General features: G+C 40.8%; 1 protein-coding gene across 1 annotated transcript in view; it reads right to left on the reverse strand.

Annotated features, from left to right (window-relative positions):
* Window positions 1-21,390, reverse strand: part of SLC34A2 (solute carrier family 34 member 2) — a 54,412-nt gene extending 33,022 nt beyond the window's left edge. The window contains exons 1-2 of the mRNA XM_021393942.1: window positions 21,250-21,390; window positions 17,974-18,104 (exon numbers count right to left, since the gene is read on the reverse strand). The gene's annotated coding sequence lies outside the window, so the exon portion shown is untranslated. The remainder of the gene's footprint in view (window positions 1-17,973; window positions 18,105-21,249) is intronic.

Raw genomic sequence — 21,733 nt, forward strand, 5'->3', positions numbered from 1 at the left:
CTCAGAGAGTTCACAGCTATGTCAATGCACAACGCTTTGCAAATATCAGCAGTTGTCACAGGCATGAAGAAAGATTGGGTGTTGACTTTCGAATTACACAGTTCAGGAAATAAATGTCATGGGATATTTAAACATAGTAAATACACGAAAACTCTAATTTATGTCCATTTCACACAAGGGAAGCAAATAACAGTGCCCCAAACCTGATGGCATGCAAACCATGACAGAGGAGATGTTTCCTGTTGCTCAGCAGGTGATTGTATGTGCTAGAGAAACCTCAGCTTTGCCTCTGGTAACAAACAGCTTGCAATGCATGAGATTACAAGCCAATGCTCTCTGGTTACAAACCAACAAAAAAGATGTTGCCTATTTACAAAGGGATGTCGTGCTGAAGGACAAGTCTTAGTCCATAAAACTTGTGACGTAGTAGTAACACTATTAAAAGAGAAAGAGGATCTTCATTAAGTAACTAGGGATTACATTCTGGTACAGTTAAGATCCCGAACCAAGCCAAACCTAAGCAATATTGAATGACATTAAACAAATAATAAGGTTAAGTTTAAAATAAAGACACTGTAAACTGCCTATGTCTTGTGTAACTTCATTGTTTTCAATTTCCCTCAGCAGCTGGAATTTTTAGGTTAAAAACATAATTGATATACCAGACTCATGGCATAGAAGTCTCTGGTCAATATAAAGAATCATCCAGCTTCAACATTTCCATCAGCTCAAAGTTTTAAAGTATTTCAGGATTTTCTTGAAGAAGTTGAGAGAGGCTGCATCAGCTTTGCGCTCTCATGGGACTTTGTCTACAGCTCTGGATCCGTACGCATGTTGAGAGCTTCTGTTGTACTTAACTACTGCTGGAATTTAGCATGAACTCTAAAGCGATTTCAGTTATCCTAGAAGTAATAATAAGAATTTAAATAGATGCATTCACCAACTTTGTACAATGGGTGTACATTGCTAGGACAATTGTCATTGTCCTGACATAAAGTTTAACCTTTGTGGAACTGGTGATGTTAATGACTAAAGCCTAAGTTCAATGCTGTTGGTTCTACAACCCTCTCTCAACACTGCACTCATCCTGCAGGAAGATATCCTCTGTTCTCAGAGGAACGTATATTTTGTGCTAACGAGAGGTGTCAAGAAATGTTCTACAAAATATTTATCATCTTTATTAGTTCAAAGCAATGCATTTGCTTGCACTTCAGCACAAAATCCCTATAGATCCATTCTTCTCCTTTTCTATGGCACCATAGCCCGCCTATATTCACTCGCTAGGCTTTTCACCAGACACAGATGAAGCAAAGGTGTGTAACTGAATTCCTCCATGTGGAAAAAATGGCACCCATTGACATTCATCAATGCTTGCTGAGCGTTTATGATAGTGGATGTCAGCGCAGTGAGGCAGTGGTGGTGCATTTCAGCAGCAGTGACAGCAACAGTAGGTCACCTCCACTGGTACAGATTTTCACACGTGTGGTATGCAGGCTTTTGTTCATCACTGGTAAAACATATAGCTAGTGGTGTGACTATGTTGAAAAATAGTGGTTTGTAGCTGAGAATTTGCTCTGTCAAATAGAGTTACTGTACTCTTTCTATTTGTTTTTGTAGTTTCCATGGAAATAAATAGGAGGCATTATTTTTGGAGAGACCTACATATAATACTTGTGTTCTGAGGGTTTTACTAAAAGCTACTCTTTTTGTTCTTTCTTGCATTTTATCCTCAGTGATTAAAGCCCAGTAGTGAACAAAGCAGGTGAATGAAAATAGTTAGAAAAGTGATATTAATGGAGTTCACCATTTCCCAGAAAGGGAGACCATGAAAGAGATATCTACCAGAACTTTTTTTTTTTTAAAGTACGTTCTACTTCTCCTATGTTCTGCAGTATTTGAAAGACCAAATGCCTCTGGCTAGGACAGCAAGAACTGCAGATGCAGGCAGACAAAGAAGCTGAGAAGTGTAGATATGTCTGTTGTCTGAAAATGTAAAATTCTGCAGGCTAAGCCTTTCTTAACCATGTAACATTGCTTAATTTCCATGAAGTATCAGGGAAAACAGCTTTATGATCCAATAAAAAAGAAGTCAGGTGGTTTGCTTGCAAAGCTCTTTAGCCTTTCAGATAAAGTCAGATTAGCTGTGAATACATCTATCAATGTTTCATTTGATTACAAATAACAAATCCAAAAACAAAAGCTGAACACCAACCAGACCTCATACTCCGAGTTCCCAGATTTTCTCTTTGTTTTGTAGTCATGATTATTCATTATTATTTTTAGCATCGGCTTCTCTCAGCATTAACAAAACCAGCAGAGTCACATTCCTAGAATTGAAGACAAATAGACAATAGAGCACCCTAACCTAGCTGCAGGAAGACTATGCACTATGAAAAAAGTAAGTCCAAATAAACAAATAATACCCTCTGTGAAGCCTGCAATCTGGAAGTACTGTGCTTTGACCAGACACGTGCAGGCACAAGCTGGATACGATAGGACCCAACTATCTTGATTTCTGGGCCAGTGATCAAAAGGTGTTTCTCAACATGCAGTGCAGGCTCACCACCCACTGACTTCTCAGGGAAGAGCTGAACCTTCCGCATTTGCAACCAGAAAGAAAACAATATCCAGAGAGGTGGCTCTGGATAAAACTGCCTTTAAGAGACTCCTTATGGAACATTAACAAATGAAATGTTGAGTTTTAAACCTACATGATACTCAGGTATCCACAGTGCTGGCCAGCTTAACAATGCAGGCTCAGAAACTCCAAAGGCGGCCTTATTTTGGAGACACTACCTCTGAAACCTGAGTGAACGTGAACTGGTCAGCAGTGGTTTGTATAACTTACCTTGCAGGTAAGAGGGGCAGGCAAGAGGCTGGGCTTTCTTGTCCTCACTCACCTCAAGGTAGCACCTTTCTCAGTCTTGCTTAAATCAGCTAGCCTACAGAAAAGCTTTCTCAATGTAAATATCAGGTTCTAACCAACAAATTTTCCCTTCAAAAAGACCAAAGGAAAGATTCTCCTAATTACTCAGATGAAGAACAAGCAAAGCATTTGTTGGTGATTTGGCTAAAGAAAGGAATGAGTTTACTAACAGGCTGGAAACTGCCATTCCCTCTGCTTTCTCTTGCAAGCCAGAGATTGCAGCTGTCATATCTTGTGGTTTAATTGCGATGCTTGATTTTAATTGTTTCAGTACCTGAGAATATGCACTGTATCCCTGAAGAACATTTAAGAAAATAGAGCTCCACAAAAGTAATAACTCAGGAAAAAAATTATATATATAGCAAGGAGGTTTATTATTTATCACCTCCCCTGATTTATGCAACTGCAGTTTCAGTAGCTTTACATCAAATCCACAATTTCATTGGGCTAAAGCACTGACTTTACAGAAAATACTTATGTCACCAAAGATGCATGGAATGTCTAGGCTATTCCTTTCCCACAAAAGCAGTTTCTTCCAGAGACAGCAAATCAACATTGTGGCCAAGGAGAAAGATTTCTGTAAAACCACAGGTGACAATCAGCATCTTTTTTTATTACTGTATCCACCTTTTTTGCTATCTTTGTTTTCCTTTACATACAGTATTTATGGGAATAAAAACAAAGTTAAGTTTAGCACAAATGAGGTTCAGGGTATGCTTAGATGCTCCAGGAGAGCAAAAGGGTACGAGATCCCCTTTTAAGCCCTTGTACAAGAGGGTAGTGTGCCTGGAGATCCATGGATGCCTACAGCCTGGCAAGCAACCAGGCTGCCCTACGCAGCATCTGTCCGTGCATCTTCAAGCGTTGCAGTGGAACAGAACAAAAGACCACCCCACACAGTGGAGCAGCCAGCTGCTGCTGACCCCTGGGTCAGGTGTGCACGCAAAGAGGGTCCCACCAGCCTGGCTTCTTGAAAGGCTGGCTGCTCTAGAAGCTGGATTTCTCAGACTTGTTGCTATTATATCTACACTTACTAAACAAAAGGACAGTGGACTGCACCCTTTTTTGTATTAAGTGACATTCAGACATAATGCAATCTTTAATTCCAATAAACCTGTCTTGCCAAAGTTTACGACGACCTCAGCCTGGGTGCTGCATCCTCACCTTCCTATTTTTCACACAGGTGCTTGCACTGCCTTCTGCTTTTTCTTTTAATTCTCCCACAGTTTTGAAAGAGGTGTTAGCCTTACCAAGCCCTCTTCCAAATACCTCCAATTTTCCTCTACTTTTAGTGGAGTGAATGTCCTTAAAATCCCCCTTAACATTTTTTTTTTAAATCACTTTTAAAAATTCCTCCTAGAATCTCAAAAGCAAACATAACTTAAGGCCACTGTTTCCATGGTACTCAAGTGCTAAAGGTAGAAAAGTTCTTATGGATTATTAAAAGTTAGACTCATTGGCAAGATAAAAATAACATACTGTGTTAGAGAGCTTCCCAAATGTTGTGATGAAGTGACTGGTTTTGTATACAGCTTCCCTATAGACTTTATATACAAGGGAAAAAAAAAAATCAAGCCAGAGCTACTACAGAGCAGAATATACTCATGTTCAATCTTACAAGATGCACTTCAATTTGGGGCAAAACTTGCCCAGACAGAACATTATATGAAGAGTACATTATGTAACAAAGACTCACAATAAACAAGAAGCAAGTTTTGTAGGCAAAGGACTTAGATGGCTGTATTTGGATTTCTAAGTGCTTAGTGATGGCCTTTTTGTGTTTCCAGTTCATTCCTAAAGAAACACATACACGAGTAACCTACAGAGACACTATAAGCATGGAAAAAAAAACAGCGACCACCATGAGACAAATCCTGGCCCTGCTTCAGAGCAGGTATCAAAACCTCCACTGATAACACCAGCTCGCCTCTCATCTTCATGTTTAAAATCAGCACAATCTGTTTTTGAAGACAAAAAGGAGCCTGACAGAGTATGCACAGTGTGCAGAGCACACACTGGCCCAAAGCAGCATGGTGAGCCAGGTGCGGCCTGCACAGGAATAGGGCCAGAGAGGCTGCTGGGCTTTGTTGACACTGCTCACTGCCACAGCAGAGAGAGGCATTTAACCTGAATAAAGGCATGTAGAAACAACAGATTGGAAGAGGAAATAGATTAGAGTCTGACAAGAAGTGATTATCTAATAGTGCGGAGATACAGTCACCAGGGTTGGCTAGATAGTGAGATTAAGCTCTAGCAACTAATGAATGGTTTAGGATGAGTAAGAAGGGAGACGAATCTGAGGAGGAGTACCAGTGACTCTAGTAGAGAATGTGAGACAGAGGCAGAGGCTAACAAAGCTCTGAAAAGGAGGAGACTGGGGAAAAGAAACTGCCTGAGAGTAGGTGTGGCATTAAGGGACATGGTTTAGTGGGCATGGTGGTTTGACAATTGGACTTGATGATCTTAGAGGTCTTTTCCAACCTTAGTGATTCTATGACTCTAAAAATTAGGAAAAGGGCAGTTAGGTGTGATGGGAACCAGCTAAGCGAGCAAAATACGAAAAAGCTATTGAAGCATTGATGGGGCCAGGGCAAGTGCAGCCTAGAAATGAGAATGGTGTCTGGGAAGGGAGAGAGGTTTGCAGGTCAGAGGCTCAAAGAGCTTGGGCAGTGCTTTACACAGTGAGTGCTGAGGAACGTGGTGGGGCTGGCTGAAGGAGGAGGCTGGTACAGGATACTTGAAACGAGCAGAAGAGATGGCAAAGCTGTCAGGGTGCACAGAGCTAGGTCAGGCTCAGATTAGAGAGAAGCGGCCGGCTTGAAGAGAGGGAGGAGGTGAAGGAGTAGGGTCTGTGCCACCAGGAACGTGATTCTCTTCAGCCTCTCCCTCCATGTGAACTACAGTGCCACGTTCTATTTCAAGCAGCAATGGGAGTGCCTGCAGGAATTAGGAGTTCAGGTCATGTTATTAACCACCACCTCACCCAGAAACAGATACAGATCTTCTGTAAGAAACTTGGGGTTATTTGTATATCACTTTCTGATCTTTGAGCTTGAATGGTGGTTTTTAACCTAGCCATAAAGCTGTTTATTTTGTTAATGCTTATTGTAGCAGGGAAAATTTAAAAATGTAGTCAAGAGCAATCAAACATTATACACCGATTAATCTAACCTGGTTAAGGAAGCTGCATAACTCACTAGGTGTATTTTGGGAGTTGTTTTGAGATAATGAGGAAAAACTGTTCCTTGCAGAAGTCAGCAGTCTGGCATTATTTTAATCTTAGAAAACTGTTAGAAATATACAAAAAGTATAATTAATCAAACCTGTTTATTAATTTCAGTAATGAATTGCATATAGTTATCAGAGTGGGAAAACACATTCTAAACCACTGTTTATCAAGAAAGATGGAGTCAAGCTGAGAAGAGACCATCTGAAATCAGACAATTGGACATTAAGTTCGATGCATTTGTTGTTTTTCTGATCTGGACAGCAGCAGCTAACAACAGCTGAACAGTAAGAACACAGAGCCAGTGCGAGAGGAGGAGCTATTGCTAGGCTATTCTGACAATCAGTTCTTGGATCAGGTCACATCAGCAGTGAATACGGACACCTTCAACAGGACACTGACCTGTATTCTAGTAACTCTTATTTGCCATTTCACTTGCAAAAGTTACCATTACACTTGCACATAGGGAAAAAAGTAGCCTTTTTTTAAGACCACACAATGACCACCTGAGAACCCAGTTTAGCTGCTATTCTTGTTATTCCACATAACTTATATGTGGCAAGCAACCTGGATCCATTTTCTTGGATATGAATCGCAGTCCGTTTTGCTATGCATGTGCTTACGTTTATGTGCGCAAATTCTTTGCGAAAGACAGCATGATAACTGCACTTTCATGTTGCTATCTTTCCAGAAGGACAAAAATAAACTGAACTTACAGCAGTCATTTAATAATATCTACTCACTAACCTGCACTGATATGCTTGAGCCAAAACCAGATGTAGGTCATGCATTCTTTATTTCAGGACACTCTGTAAAACTGCAAGTTCTATTTCCTGTTCCAACTTCATGTACTTTCCTGCCTCCTTCCCTACTCCAGTCTTTAGAATGCCCTTCCTTGTGCAAAGAACCTCAAGCAGTGGTTTAACACTTCCCCAAAATAATGGGAAGTCCTTCTGCTGTCTGTCCTTTGCAGAAGAGTCTTTGTTTTGGTTACCTTAGTGTTGTCCTTTGTGTTATAAAAAACATCTTCAATTTTGTGTTCCCCATCCTCACCTGACCACTGACCTCTCACAGAGATGCCTGAGTATCTCAGTTTTTCACATCGGTAAATTCCCAAGTGGGCTGATATCATCCTGAGAGACCTTGTCCCCTCCGGTGCAAAACAATCTTAAGGACAAAACAAACAAAAGCTTCTTTAGGAAGATTTCAGGTCGTGGGAGACTGAAAACTAAAGTATTACCGATGCAGAACACAACCCATCTGGTATTTAGCTGAATACTGTCTGGATGCTTTTGCATCCTTTGACTCAGAGTGCCCCAGAAATATCCCAAGAGCTGGAGCTGGGAACACTGGTTCTGCAGCACCAACATGTCTTCCAGGTATGAGTAAAGTTCTGAAATTTTCTGAGGCAATTTGGAGGAAGATGGAAGATCTGTCTTCTTCCTCCATCACTTTTAAAATTAGCATCACAAATAGCATTTTCATTTAGTACTTTCTTCTCAGTATAAATGGCCTTAATATTGAAAAAGCTTCTCTATTATTTTTTTCTAACAGACCAGCTTTCACTGTTCCCTTACTGTACTTAGAATTAATGTCTTAGAAGGGAAACAAGTTGCAGTTTTTTCTTTGTGAGAAGAAGAAACTCATCATATGACAACCTGTCTCTACTTTATGACTGTTAACTAATGCCTATGCCTTATCACAGTGCATTATCTGAAGACTGAACCCTGACCTCATCAGAAGATATTAATTGGATTCCACTTTTGTTCTATAGGTCTGATCTTCTCATTTAATGTCAGAAATCCCAAAATCCTAGATACATGAGTTTTTCCAACACCATTTTCTCATCTCATGGCAGTTACAAATTTGGAACATCTGTACAATTATTTCAATTTTTTCCCATTTTTAACTATCTTCTTATAGTGATTAAAAGTTTTTTTCCCTTACAATATTGTGAAAATTTGCGTAATAAGCCATTAAAAAAGCATGATTTTAAAATAATTGCAAAATGGATAAGGTAGGAAGTGACCTCTGGGTCCCTCTGGTCCCACCTCTGCTCCAGCTGTGACACCAGAGCCTGCTGTTTAGATGGAACCTCTTCTGTGTCAAGCAGTGCTTGGTGGTTTTTGAAAATCACTACGAAAACAAAAGGTTTATCAAGGTTGTGGTGTTTGGAGCTCTGTATTCAAAAGGATACTGATTACTTTCATGAGTTACAGAAAAGGAATAAGTGCGTACACTTGCTGAAACGTGCACATTAAACTGTATAAAACAGGCAGAAGGTATGCAAGTGCTGTGCTGACTGGCTCTCTGAAAATTTTAGTTTGCCTCTATAAAGTGGACTGTATTGGTCTACTTATCCAGCACAGCCACATTACTTTCCCATACACACGGTGTTTACACTCACTCTCCTTTTATTTAAGCAGCGTTTGCTTCCTCCATCTCTGCACTTCAGGGATGTTTCAGAGTTCCAGAAGTTAAATATTAGCAGTTATATTCTTAAGGAAGTACCAGGAGTTGAGGATACCAGTCACTGAAGAAAAACTATGCACACTGCTCTCTGCAGCCTCCTCTTTGGAGGACAGTCATCCTTCACCTCTTTCTCTGGGACGAAGACGAATCAACTTATAACTTGTTTGACGTGCCTAATTATGACACAGAGTTATCATTCAAGGATGCTTTCAGATAAAGAAGTGGGTGTAGCCTCGGTGCAAACACGTTTTCCTGCTTGCAAATCAAAGGCCTTCCTTTAATAAGAGTTATCTAATTAATTTAGGTCCAAAGGAAGCTTCACAGGCAAGGGCAGATCCAGATGAGGCATCATAAATAAGCAATACAAATCACTCATTCATTCTATAATTGTTAGATGTTCTCAAAACAAACCTTGCAAGGAGGCTTGGGTTCCCTATTGTTTCTATCAGGAAAGAATGAAAAGCTTCTTTAATCAACATATTTAACAATATATTTACACAGAAGATGATCAAATGTATAAATACAGTAATCTAAAATGCTTACAATGTAATTAAGACAGATTTTCAAGTTATTTGCAACAGTTAAAGACATTATAACCTAGCTAGTCATTAATCCTGGCAGGAAAGGAGGGCAGACTGAGTCCACTACTTTCCAGTCTTTCTTTTCGAGGCAGGAAACAAGAGCTCTGTGAGAAAGCAGTAAAGGTGATGTGGATGAAGGGTGAGATGAAGGGTGAATCAGACGAAGAGACAGAGAGAGCTGCAATTTGGTGGGACTTCAGCAGTAGAAAAGCTGTCTTGTCTCTGCCTGTTTGCACCTGAATAGTACTTATCTCCAAGGCAGCCCTGCTCACACAGGCTACGAAGACAGTGCAGTTATTCAGGATGAAAAGAGCAGACCTCACACTATGCTTTAGAAGACAAAGACTTGTGCAAGTGAAAGAAAAGAAAGGAGAAGTCAGATCTCTGCCCTCACCTTGGAACTCCCACAGTCCACCAGCTGAAGTTTATCTGTACCAACACATAGTATGCTATTTTTCAAGTATGTTCAAGCATATTCTGAAAAAACATCTTGAGGCAACAACCCAACAACCAAATCAGACATAAATTTAAGGAATGTGATGCTAACTAAACATTTGCAGCAGCTCTGCTATTTCATCTGAACCCACAGAGGTAATATTCTCCCCTCTTGATCTTGCGAGCTTAAACCACATTTCCAGTTTCAGTGGCTATTCAAATGAAAGAGTACAGGATAAGAAGCTTGGAGGATGATCATTAAGTTTTTTCAAAAGTGAAATAAATTTTTAGGAAGAAGTAATATTTGGTTTTTGTTGTTGTTGGTTTTTTTCCCCTCCAACCAATCAGTACAGTGACAAGCGTTTCCCCAGAGCACTTCCAGGGTGAGTTCCTAATGGTCAGCGCATGGGACAAGATTACTGACACTGGCTTACCTGCACATCTTCATGTCAGAAGGTTCCCAGACGTAACCATAAGGTCAACAGACGAAGTGTAACAAGTGCCCTAGTAGGCTATGCACCAGAGGATGATGGCATTTGAAGTGTGCATGTGATATAACAAAAACATTACTGGATAGTGAAATAGGTTGGTTTCTAACACCATGTAGGAGTTAGAGAGTTTTCTTCACGGATTTCAGATGACAATGGCTCCCAGAAATACGTGTTTGCTAAGATAAAAACAAACAAAGATTCAATAGCAGCTTTTGCAGCTAGAGAACAATGAAACTTGTAAATATTTTCCACTCATTTAATTTAGATAGGTGGATTTGTTTTTTTATGTTCTCATTTTCTGTATCTGCTTTCAGTTCTTATTATTGCAAACAATTTAACTAGATGGAAAACTCTTACAAAGTGACTTAAGCAGTTACTACAAAGAGATCTCTTCAAACTTACAGCAGTAAAAATATATACTGAAGGTAGGCTGGGTAAGGGTAACATAAACAAGCACAGGGAAAAAAGAAAAAGTCAATCTGGACAGTCAAAATATGTAATAAAAGTAATGGACAGAGTCTCTATTCACTCCAGCCATATTCCCCAGCTCCCAGATAGTCCAGCGAACTCAAGGGAGGTTTCTGAAGTCAAACTCCATATCATAATTCCCTTTTTTTCAGGCCATTATCAGTCAATAAGGACCATTAAAGATGGCATAATGATTTCTGTTCAGCATCACAACACGAAGAGTCAGAAATGGAAAAGCACAGGTTCAAAAGGAAATCTTAAGTCATGAATATGGACTTCCACAGAAATAGAAATGACGTAAAGAGGAAAGGACAATGTCAAAATCGTCCAAGGTTTCTTCCAAGGTACAAAGTTAAAGCCTGGCCTAGAGAAAGTAATGAACATACCAAACATCCAGAACTATAAAATAATTGTAGTGCTTTATGTAATTAAAACATGTGAATTAGCTGCCAGTAAGGGAAACGGTATCACCAAGTTTCTGGGGGTTTAAAATCATAGAATCGTTTTGAGTTAGAAGGCACTTTAAAGGTCATCTACTCCAACTCCTCTGCAATGAACAGGGATACCTGCAGCTCAGAGCTTTGTCCAGTCTGACCCTCGAATGTCTTCAGGGATGGGGCATCCACCACCTCTCTGGGCAACCTGTTCCAGCGCTTCACTACCCTCATCATAAAAAAAACGTTTTCCTTATATCCAATCTAAATCTCCCCTCTTTTAGTTTGAAACCATTGCACCCCCTCCTGTTAAAGAGACAGCACAATTGTGTCTTGTAGCTCCCCTTTTTCTTCCCTCCTTGATCCTCTTCTTTACTGTAGAAATTTCATTTGGCTATTTCTCAGTGTTTTCTGGATGTTAGGTAACTGCTGCTCCAACTGTGCTATGAAGTACCTAAAAATGCTTGATAAATGACCTCTTGGCACACACAGACCAGCCCCACAGTGTGTGTACACCAACCGCATGCAGGACAACTCAGACCTCTGTCTCGCTTCCAGCCTCTCACAACCTCCCAGGCACTCAGTGCATGAGCTGCAAACTTGCAGTAAGTCCGTCACGTGCAGGACACAAAAAGGAATGAATCATAGAATGGCTTAGATTGGAAGGGACCACAAAGATCACGTAGTTCCAAAACCCCTTCCATGGTCAGGGCTGTCACCCACCAGGTTAGGTTGCCCAAGGCCTATCCAGCCTGGCTTTGAGCACCTCCAGTGTTGGGGCACCCCCAGCTTCTTTGGGCAGCCTGTGCCAGTGCCTCACCACCCTTGGTTTTAAATATTTCAGCCTAACATCTAACGCAAACCTCTCCTATTTTAGTTTAAAGCCACCCCCTCTTGTCCAATCAGTATCAGATCATGTAAAAAGTCGCCCTCTCTCCTAACTATAAGCTCTCTTCAAGAACTGGAAGTCCACAATGAGGTATTCCCAGAGCCTTCTTTTCTCCAGGCTGAACAAGCCCAACTCCCTCAGACTTTCCTTCTTGAGAGAGCTGCTCCAGCCCTCTGAACATCTCTGTGGCCCTCCTCTGGACCTGCTCCAACAGCTCCACATCTTTCTTCTGCTGGGGGCCAGAGGCCCGGATGCAGTACTCCAGATGAGATCTCACAAGGGCAAATCAGAAGGGGGACAATCTCCTCCCTTTCCCTGTTGTCACCCCTCTGTTGATGGAGCCCAGGATACTGTTGGCCTTCTAGGCTGCAAGTACACACTGCTGACTCATGTCCAGCTTTTTGTCCCCCTGAACCCCCAAGCGCCCCTCAGCAGGGCTGCTCTCAGTGAGTTCTCCCAGTTTGTACGCACTGGCTGGAGGCTAGCTATTTTCATACTGATGATGCTTTTCAGCAAAATTTTAACCCATCTGTTGAAAATTGCATCAGATACAGATATTTCAGATGTGCTCTTAGCAGTAGGATCATGCACTCTCATGCATTAGTCCCAACTCTGAAGAAAATTCCTGACTAAATCCTGATTTTCAAATGCCTGCCTGGTGCACAGAACCTCTCGCAGTCACATAAAACATCCAGTTAGTCCTGATGAGCCCTGGAATAACTAGAACCAATGTAGGTTTATTTCATCCAACAAACCTTGAACATTACTTCTGTCCGTATTCTCCCCACTATCATTAGAATGGTACTGAAAATCTTCAAAGTTGTTATTTTACCAGTTCTACTTCATATAAAGATACGAAGATGTGTATCTTAAAAAGCTGTTGTAAAATGAAGTAGGGCATGGATTTATGGCACACTAGGCGTTCCAGAAAAATTGCTCTTCAGCATGCCCTTACCTCAACTCCACTTTCACTTCAGGACAGCTGCCTCGCTTGTACTACCAAATGAGAGCATATTCTTAGGCAGTCACTGGCCAGTAACTTGACTGTATAAATCCTTTGTATAAATACTTCAGTCACTATGTAGTATCTTGTTTGAGAATCTACACACAGAATCACACAGACTTGTAGGGGCTGGAAAGGACCTCAAGAGATCATGAAGTCCATCCAACCCCCCTGCTACATACATGCTGGTGCAGATTTTTAAGGGGGCTTAGGCATTTAACAGGCTGGTACAAAGCAAGAAAACACTAAGTCACTGCATACACTACAACAAGGGCAACTTGTTTCTTTGGCTTAACTAAGAGATGTGGCACAGGTCTTTTCAAAGCTTAGCCCCACCTACCCCATGAACCTTCCGAGTTATCCAGTACTAAGCTGTTGACAGATAGCCCTTCCAACATGCAGAAACAGTATTGTGGAGGTACTGGGAGACACTGAAGAAGCATACTCCTTTTTAATTCACGTGTTTCTGCATATGTAAGAAACTTCATTTAGATTAAAATAAGTAAAAGCATGAAATTTTTGGCATTGCACTGGTGTTATCAGCATTTGCCTATGACACTGAAAATAAATCTTTCATTATGTCCAGACACAGTTTACAGATATACTCCTTCAAATAGAAGCGCAGTTAGTTTTAAGACAAACACTTTCATACGTCCAGATCTGATTTGCAGGCAATTTCTTTCAAATCAAAACATATGACGTAAATTTCCATTTGCTTTCTGCCAGAATCTTTTATTTTTAGATGTAGGTCAACTTCATGCTCCTTTAATACACCTGCCACTCCTACACAGCAAATGGTACACCTTAGCAAGCACTGGCTGACACATTCCATTAGATAAAAGGCAAAATTGCTGACAAAATTCAACCTTGATAAGAACAGCAATGTTTTGGACGTCCTACTTGATGGAAGCATGTTAAAGAAAATAACTTTGTATTTGTGGTCATTTTCATATGTGAGAATAAACCAGGAAAAAAAAAAGTGGCTGTTCACACTCCATGCTTGAACCAAATTGCTATGTGGCAGAACGTCCTTCTATATCAGTCAAGTTGGAGTCACTCTAGAACACTTTGTTGGCTCCCATTTTCAAGACACAAGATCTCATGTCATCATGTCTCCACCTATGTCTTTCTCATTTCCTCCCACACTCACCTCCCACTCTGCATGCTCTGCCCAGATGACTGTCCTGTTTGGATTTTTAATCCACTCCCAACCCTGGAACTTCTGATATCCCTCCCATACTAGTAGATGCAACCTCTCAGCCAGTATCTATGAAACACTTGCCCTTCATCAGGAGCTCCCAGAAAACTCCTGAAAAACACTCCACTGCTAAAGAATACAAGAATATGCAGAAAAGAGGAACACGCATTTACTGCTCTCCCTGAAAATAAACAGTTTGTTATCCAAAATGTGGAAATACAAACAAAAAGGACTTAATTTATTAATTTCATTTTCCAGAAGGCCTCTGTAACACAGCGTCACAGCAAAGATCATACAACTCAGAAATGTTGTTTCAGGGATCTGTAACACCTTTTGTCCCAAGCTTCTGAGAAAGAATCAAGCAGGAAAAGATTTTTATTTCAATAGCCAAATGATTTTAAGTTATTTGAAACTATGAGCATTTACCCAAATGTTTACATTACTGAGGAAATGTTAGGTAGACTCCATCCAAACAATGAAGCAACTTCAGGCAGTGAGTTACAGAAACTGCTCCTCCCTCACACATTTACTTCAGTAAATGGCTAAAAGTAATTCTATACTCACGTACTGCAAAAAGAAATGAAAAATACTGGGACGATCGCAACATTTGGATCAAAAACTCTTTCACCATAATGTAGATAATGTTCATGTAAGAAGAAAGACTTTGCACTCACTTTCACATCTTATGGGTGTTATCACTTATTTATTCTTCTGAATGTTTCCAAATTTACTTTCTGCTTTGATAAAACTATTTTTAGAAAAATTTATCAATTCTGGGAAAAAAAGTTTTTAAATTAACACCTGGAAAATGTACTAGAATGAAATTAAAAAAGCAAATAAAAACCACCCTTACTTTTCCTCCTCAGTCTAACTGGCACTAATCCCAGTTAGATCTAAAATGCTGCTATAAATTGAAAAAAAACAAGATATTGGATACAATTACATTCAGGCTCATCCAACATGTGGCCTGCATGCAACCCGTCACCTGCCCTGCACCATCATGGCAGTGGCTCTGCCCCACCAGCGGCCCAGCCTGGCCCCTCAGCGCCAACCGAACAGCAGTGCACTGAACCCCATTTGGGCTGGAACCAGGGCATGAGGAGGGCCCAGTGCAATGGTAACTCTGAGAGAGTATATTGAGAGTATACTGAGAGAAATATCCCTCCCTTCACAGTCGTGCCTCATTCACCTGGCCGCTTTCTGGCAGTACGTACATTTGTGAACAACTGTTTTCAAGGATGGAGTACAGGAAGCATAAAATTCTGTCAAAAATCTGATGAACCCCTTGAGAACTCACTGCATCAAACAAGCTTGATGCATTAGTTTCACAAAAAAAGGGTCGTGTATTCCACTAGTTTTATAATTTTGTTGCCCTTTTTTAAAAATGTGTTTTAATAATTAAAAAAAACATTAAAAAAAATAAAATGTTTTGTTACTTATGCACATTAGTATGTGAGGTCTGCTTCAAAAGTAATGCCTATTTTATTATATCAGCCCACAATATCAGAGTGGTGGAATGGCAGCAGAGGTTAACCTTCCCAACAATATCCCATCACATTTTGTTGCTGTGTAACAGATGGCAGCAGAGGGACAGTCTGACCAAATGGCGTCTGACATGGAAGAGCAGATGAAGCAAAAGTGTGTCATTGAATTCCTCCATGCAGAAAAAATGGCACCCACCAACATTCACTGATGCTTGCTGAATGTTTATGGAGACCAAAGAGTGGATTTGAGCACAGTGAGGCCGTGGTGGTGCATTTCAGCCGCGGTGACAGTGGGTCACCTCTGCTGGTGCAGACTGTTATGAGTACAGCATGCAGGCTCTTGTTCATCACAGGTGAAAATGCCTAGCTGATGGTGGGAACTCTGGTGAAAAACACTGTTTTGTAGCTGAGAATTTGCTCTATCAAATGGTGTTATTTTGCTCCTTATATCGGTTGTGGTTTCCATGGAAATAATTAGGAGGCATTACTTTCAGAGCAGCCTTTGGAAATGTGGCCCTAAACAGATCCTCCTCAGTACAGCCCAGGCAAACCAAAAGGTTGGACACCCATGCTTATACTTAATCCACAATTCTGACTGAATAGTAATTCCCTTCAAAGCACAAATATAATATAAACCAGTTCCTTCAAAATCAATTATTATGTAATTACAAGTTTTAATACTGAAGTTGACAATCATTAAAATAAGGATTTGTTTATAGTAAGTGTGTCCTTACTACTACACTGGTTAAAGCAGGAGAGAAGATGTGGACAAAGTCAGTTTTATCTGTAATCAAAACTCAGAACTACTAGTTTACAAAAATACTATTTACTTTGTTGTATTTCATTTTCTGTATTTTCTACAGAAATAGCGAACAAAGGTGAAACAAGAATGTCATCTAAGCAGCATACGCAGTCATCTGCCACATTATGAACATTTTTTCAAAGCCAGTGCCTGAAATTTTTCTGGCTACCTACAATTCATACATTCCCTTACCTCTCAAAACAGACATTCAACTGCTATGGAGAAACAGCACCTTGAATTTGTCCCAGGTTTTCAAAGGGCTTTTAGATATTTAGGTGGAGTACTGACATTTTCAAAGAATGTAAGGTCTAAGGTCATCCTTTCGAAAAACAAACAAAAAAAAAATCACAGGCCATGATCTAAATGTTGACAGTAGTTATGTATGGTATTAACATTACTGTAAGTGATAAAGTTTGCACTGGAGTTGAGTAAAGTTATGCTAGAAAAAGTTTGAATTTTGCAAAAATTAGGCCAGAAAATTGCAACCCAGTGCCTGACTGCAGAAACCAGTACCAGATTTCCAGCAGCGCTGTTTCTCCACCGGCTGCTCACATCAGACAAACCTCCACCTCTTACAAGAACTGGCTGGAGGAGCAGACCTACACTATGGAAGCCTGTTGTATCAAAGCAGCAGTTGGGACAACAGAATATAAGTGCAGTCCAGTCACTGTTGTTTCTCATCCTGCAAAGCAGATAATGATAATACTTGCTAACCTCAAGGTGATGCGAAGTGATGATGTTTTCAGATACTGCTGAAGTGCTGACACACAACATTAGCCATGCAAAATGTGGTCAGTGAGGACACTGAATTGAAAACAAATTTCTGTCCTGGGAGAAGGAGCTTTAGGAAACAATCTCAACTGGCACCGCTTCCAAATGCTGACACTGTAGTGACACAATATTTTACTGCCAAATCTGGCCTCTTGTGAATCTAAATTGGGAAAAGACATTGTCATCCCTGCCTGTTTACTTCCACTGTTCAAGCACAGGCAGCAGCAAAGCTCTTGTGAGCAAAGTCACTTGGATCAGCTTACACTGCACAGAAAGTGGTATAAGCAGCACTGACTTCGCAACTGATCAAGTAATCAAAATTGATCAGACACAAAATCCATTCCAGAAACGATGGTAATGAACAAGAGAACAGTAATGAAAAGCTTGGAGAGATAATATAGTTACCAAAGCAATCGTATGTCCAACCTTCACTGAGAGATCAAGATAAACTGCTAAACCCTTAAAATACCAGTGATATTCAATGTAGCACCTAAAAGTCTCTTGTTGGATTCCTGCCTCCACCCATTCATACTTAATTTCTGAGATCCAAGATAGTCACAGCAGTTTGCTATAAATTAGCAAAATTCTAAATTAGATTTGAAAACAAAGTCACATTACCTGATAAAACACGCTGTATTCATAGATCTTGATCACAAATGGGTATAATGACTTAAAAAGTGATTTGAAGAAAACAAAACAGCAAAAAATCAATATTAACAGAACAGCTATAAAAGTTTGCTATCATTTTGTACTTTAAGTATCCTAAGATGTTCAAAATCAGAATTTATCTTGCCTTTGGATGTCATATCATCATAGCTGGAAGCACTCCAATGAGGGTATGAGTTTGGACCTTGCAGAACACCAAGCGCTGACTTTCCAGAAGTCATACTGATTCGGTCTGAGTGGCATGGTCTCCTTGAAGGCCTGTGAAGGAGCCAAATATAATTACCAGATTTAAACTTCTCTCTGATCCCACCTCAGTGCCTTGCTTTAAAATATCATCACTTGAATACCAACTTGGGCTATAACCCCAAGGCAGAAAGGGTAAAGAAAAAGAAGCCCACGTTGAAAAGAGATTTGCTCTGGAGTTATACAAGTAATGTTCAGGTTCCAAGTATGAGAGAACAGGAATAGTGAAGACAGGCTTCTGTTAAAAGCATTTGCAGAAATGTGCAGCGGAGTGGTTAATTCACTAACAGCAACCTGCAGCTTCTCCTGTGATCCCACTGCTACATTCAGGAATAGCCTGAAGTTTCCCTGGGGGTTCAGTCTGTTGCTAACACAGCTTTGAAGCCGTGGGCCAGAGGACATCTGTTGAGCTGTAGCTACCGAGTCCCACCCATGAACCAGAGCTTACGACCATACCATATCCTGTGAACAAAAGATGAATTTCATCCTATTTTCTCCTCTTGTCCTTCTAGGAGGGGGAGTGAAAGCACACGGTGGAGCTCAGCTGCCCATCAGTTATTCCACCTCAGGGACAGAAAATCTCTCGCCATCTGCAATTTGTTTAAAATCCCTTACACTTAGGCCATCACAGTCTATCTCCTCCCTAAAAAACAGCTCAAACCAACTCGCTCTGAACTGCCATTCTTCGGAGTGAGCCATCAGATCCTTTCATTTAAATCCGATCCTTCTTCCTCTCCACGTCTGAGTATTCACTAACTTCTCCAAAGCAGAGACTGCATCTTTGTAAGATGGTACCACATCTGCTATCTGACAAGTGATCATTTCAATACTTCTGACAACCACAGCCATCCTTTACATGGAAAAATATTCATTCTGTTTTTAAAATTATTTCAAAATCTAATAGGAGGGATAAAACCAAGACAACGTAATTAGCTTTACATTTATGGAATAGTGAAAAAGTTTTTATGAAAAAGTGGCAGCAGTTCTTCAAAGTAATTCCCGAGAAATTAATGATTTCTCTCCATCAGGAAGCTGCTTGTTTTCACTCCTAGGTTTCAGTACAATACAAACAGTCAGGCCCTCATTGCATATGCAAGGAAACATCCTCCCAGCGAGAGGAGGGATGCATCGAGTGAACCAGAAGTGATTCACAGCTCATTGGCAAGACCATCTTGTTCTCCAGATACCAGGATATTTTTCTCTTGCAAGGGATTTTACAAGAGGGTTATTCAGAGCTGTGGCAGGTGCAAAAGCGACCGAATGCATCAGGTCCCAATGTGCAACAGTAACAAATCAACTGTGAATGTCTAGGATCAGTATTGCAGCAGGTATATTGCTGTTTTAAACACTGTTAAGATGCACGTGTATCCTGAATCTTGGCCCTGGCCCGGCTGTAGAGTTTGCAGAGGGACGCAGACCTTTCCCTGTTCTTCCTTGTTAGAGCTACCAAACGTAAAAGGGCATAAGGCTGTTGCTTCAAGCGCAGGGCTGGGCCACTGGAGTAGTTTGTAGCAAATTCATACTGACTTTAGACTTTTAGAGATTCCCCCGAGGGCTTGTTTCTAATTAGAAACTGAAGAGGCAGTGTACAAAAGGAATGCAGTTAGAAGGTAAATAGGAAATGCAGACCTTACACAGTGGTTGGTTAAAAATGTGCAAAGAACTCGAGCGATAGGCCTCTGCAACCAGATAAGAGTAAGTCTTGGATATTTTTAAGATCAGATAGGGGATCAAAGGCAAAGCAAAGGAGAAAAAAAATCAAAAAGGGGTAGAAAAACGGAATTAATTATTCCCTCGACTTCTCAGTGAAATATGTCCATAACACAATCCAATTAGCTCCCTTGCTTTGGCTTCACCTTTGCTATACTATCACCCCTAAAACGTGGTTGGCTGTAATCTGTCAATATAAAGGTGTATTTTGAGAACAAATGAAGATGAATGCTTTGTACCAGAGCAAGAAAACTGCCTAGAAATGTAATAATGTACACTGGTCACCTGCAATTACTGTCAGCATACAAACATACATAACACAACAATCTCACAAACAATGTCTGCATGAACTGACAAAAACTCCAGCAATTTCTTCAGTGAATTTACCTACTCAAGTGAGAACACAATGGAAGCCTTGCCTGTATTCTTTTTCTCCTACTAGACCGTTGGTCTCCCAGGTACAAACTGTCTTCTTATTTGGGAGCACAGCGCTCCTAGCACACTGTAGATGTGGCTGCATTTGAAATAATAATCAATTTTTCAAAGAAAGAAAATCATCTGAGTGTGAATTAACTGACAAGTGAGAACCCAGGGATACAATCACTTCTGATTTCAGATTAGTGGCTGTTATTGTTAGAAAGCGGAGACCAGCCCTGAGACTTGGCTACCGAGCAGGGAGCTTCAGCTAAGGACATGGGCAGAAGTGAAACCAGCATGTGAGAAAGTGAAAGCCTTCATCACTTGTTACTTGAAGGCCCTGTCTTAGGAACATCTGTATCTTTTTAATTTCGAGTGGAGCACATAGATCTGCTGCTTCGGTTGGGGTTTTGTTTGTTTGTTTTCTTCCTGTTGTCTGGATGTTAAGCCATGGTATCACAAACTCTGCATGACCACAATACCTCCAGTCTCTGTAGTAAACTCCAGTGGGACACCAGGCCAAGAAATAGGTCAAATCTAGTAAAACTAAGTGGCTCGTTGTCACCCTAAAGATTTTAAGGACAAAGTCTGCTTTCAGTTGTGATCAGGAACCCGCAGTGACCTTTTACAGGGAGGAAAAAAAAAAAGATGGAGCTTGGCCCAGAGCAATCTGCTTTTAAGTTGCATTCAAACATCAAGATGATGAACAGATACCACCAAAAAATCTAAATACTCCTGAAATCTGGACTGGTACACTGATTTAGTTTTCCAAAACGATCTCAAAAGATGCACTGCTAAGAGAGCCTTGCACCCAGCTCTTGCTCTCCTATTTCATGCTCCCCTCAGACTCGGTCCATCTTTGAGAACCACCCGGCTACAAGCAGCCTCCCTGCCAGTACTTCTCAAGCAATCGACACTGTAGCAGCAACACTGCAAGCCCTAAAGCCATACAATATCAGCAGGGAATCGGATTTAATTTTAAAGCAAAACTGATTTCATTCATCTACACTTATGCTCTCATACTCACAAGTACCTGGACTCAGTGTTCAAGAAGCAGCATCCAGGAGCCAAGATTACAGAATCCAGGTGGGTCCAGGACTGGTTGTGACAACGCTGAGGACGAGGAGCACCGGCTACTGAGCCGCCGAAGTTTGACTTCGGACTCTTCTTAGATTGGCAATCGTGTGCTGATTGTGGGTAGGCCTCTTTGTATCCTTCAGGTGTTCTCACTAATCACTGCCCTGCCTCTCAGAGCCATCCGCGCCTTGCTTAGGTCCTTTGTTTCCTGACGACCCGCATGTACCTGTATTGCGGGACTTTGAAGACCCGCTAATCTAGGTGACTTCAGCACATACCATTCTCACAGCCCCTCCGCTGCTGTTCCTTCCCCCACGCCCAGACATTCCCATTCAGACCTATGTTAACATTTCCACTACAATTCTGCAAAATTTCAGTGACTACCAAGAGAAGTAGAGAAACGATAACCCTCTGTGCAATGCAGCGCAGAAATTGTTTAC

The sequence above is a fragment of the Numida meleagris genome, chromosome 4 (genome assembly GCF_002078875.1).
Source record: "Numida meleagris isolate 19003 breed g44 Domestic line chromosome 4, NumMel1.0, whole genome shotgun sequence".
NCBI lineage: Eukaryota > Metazoa > Chordata > Aves > Galliformes > Numididae > Numida > Numida meleagris.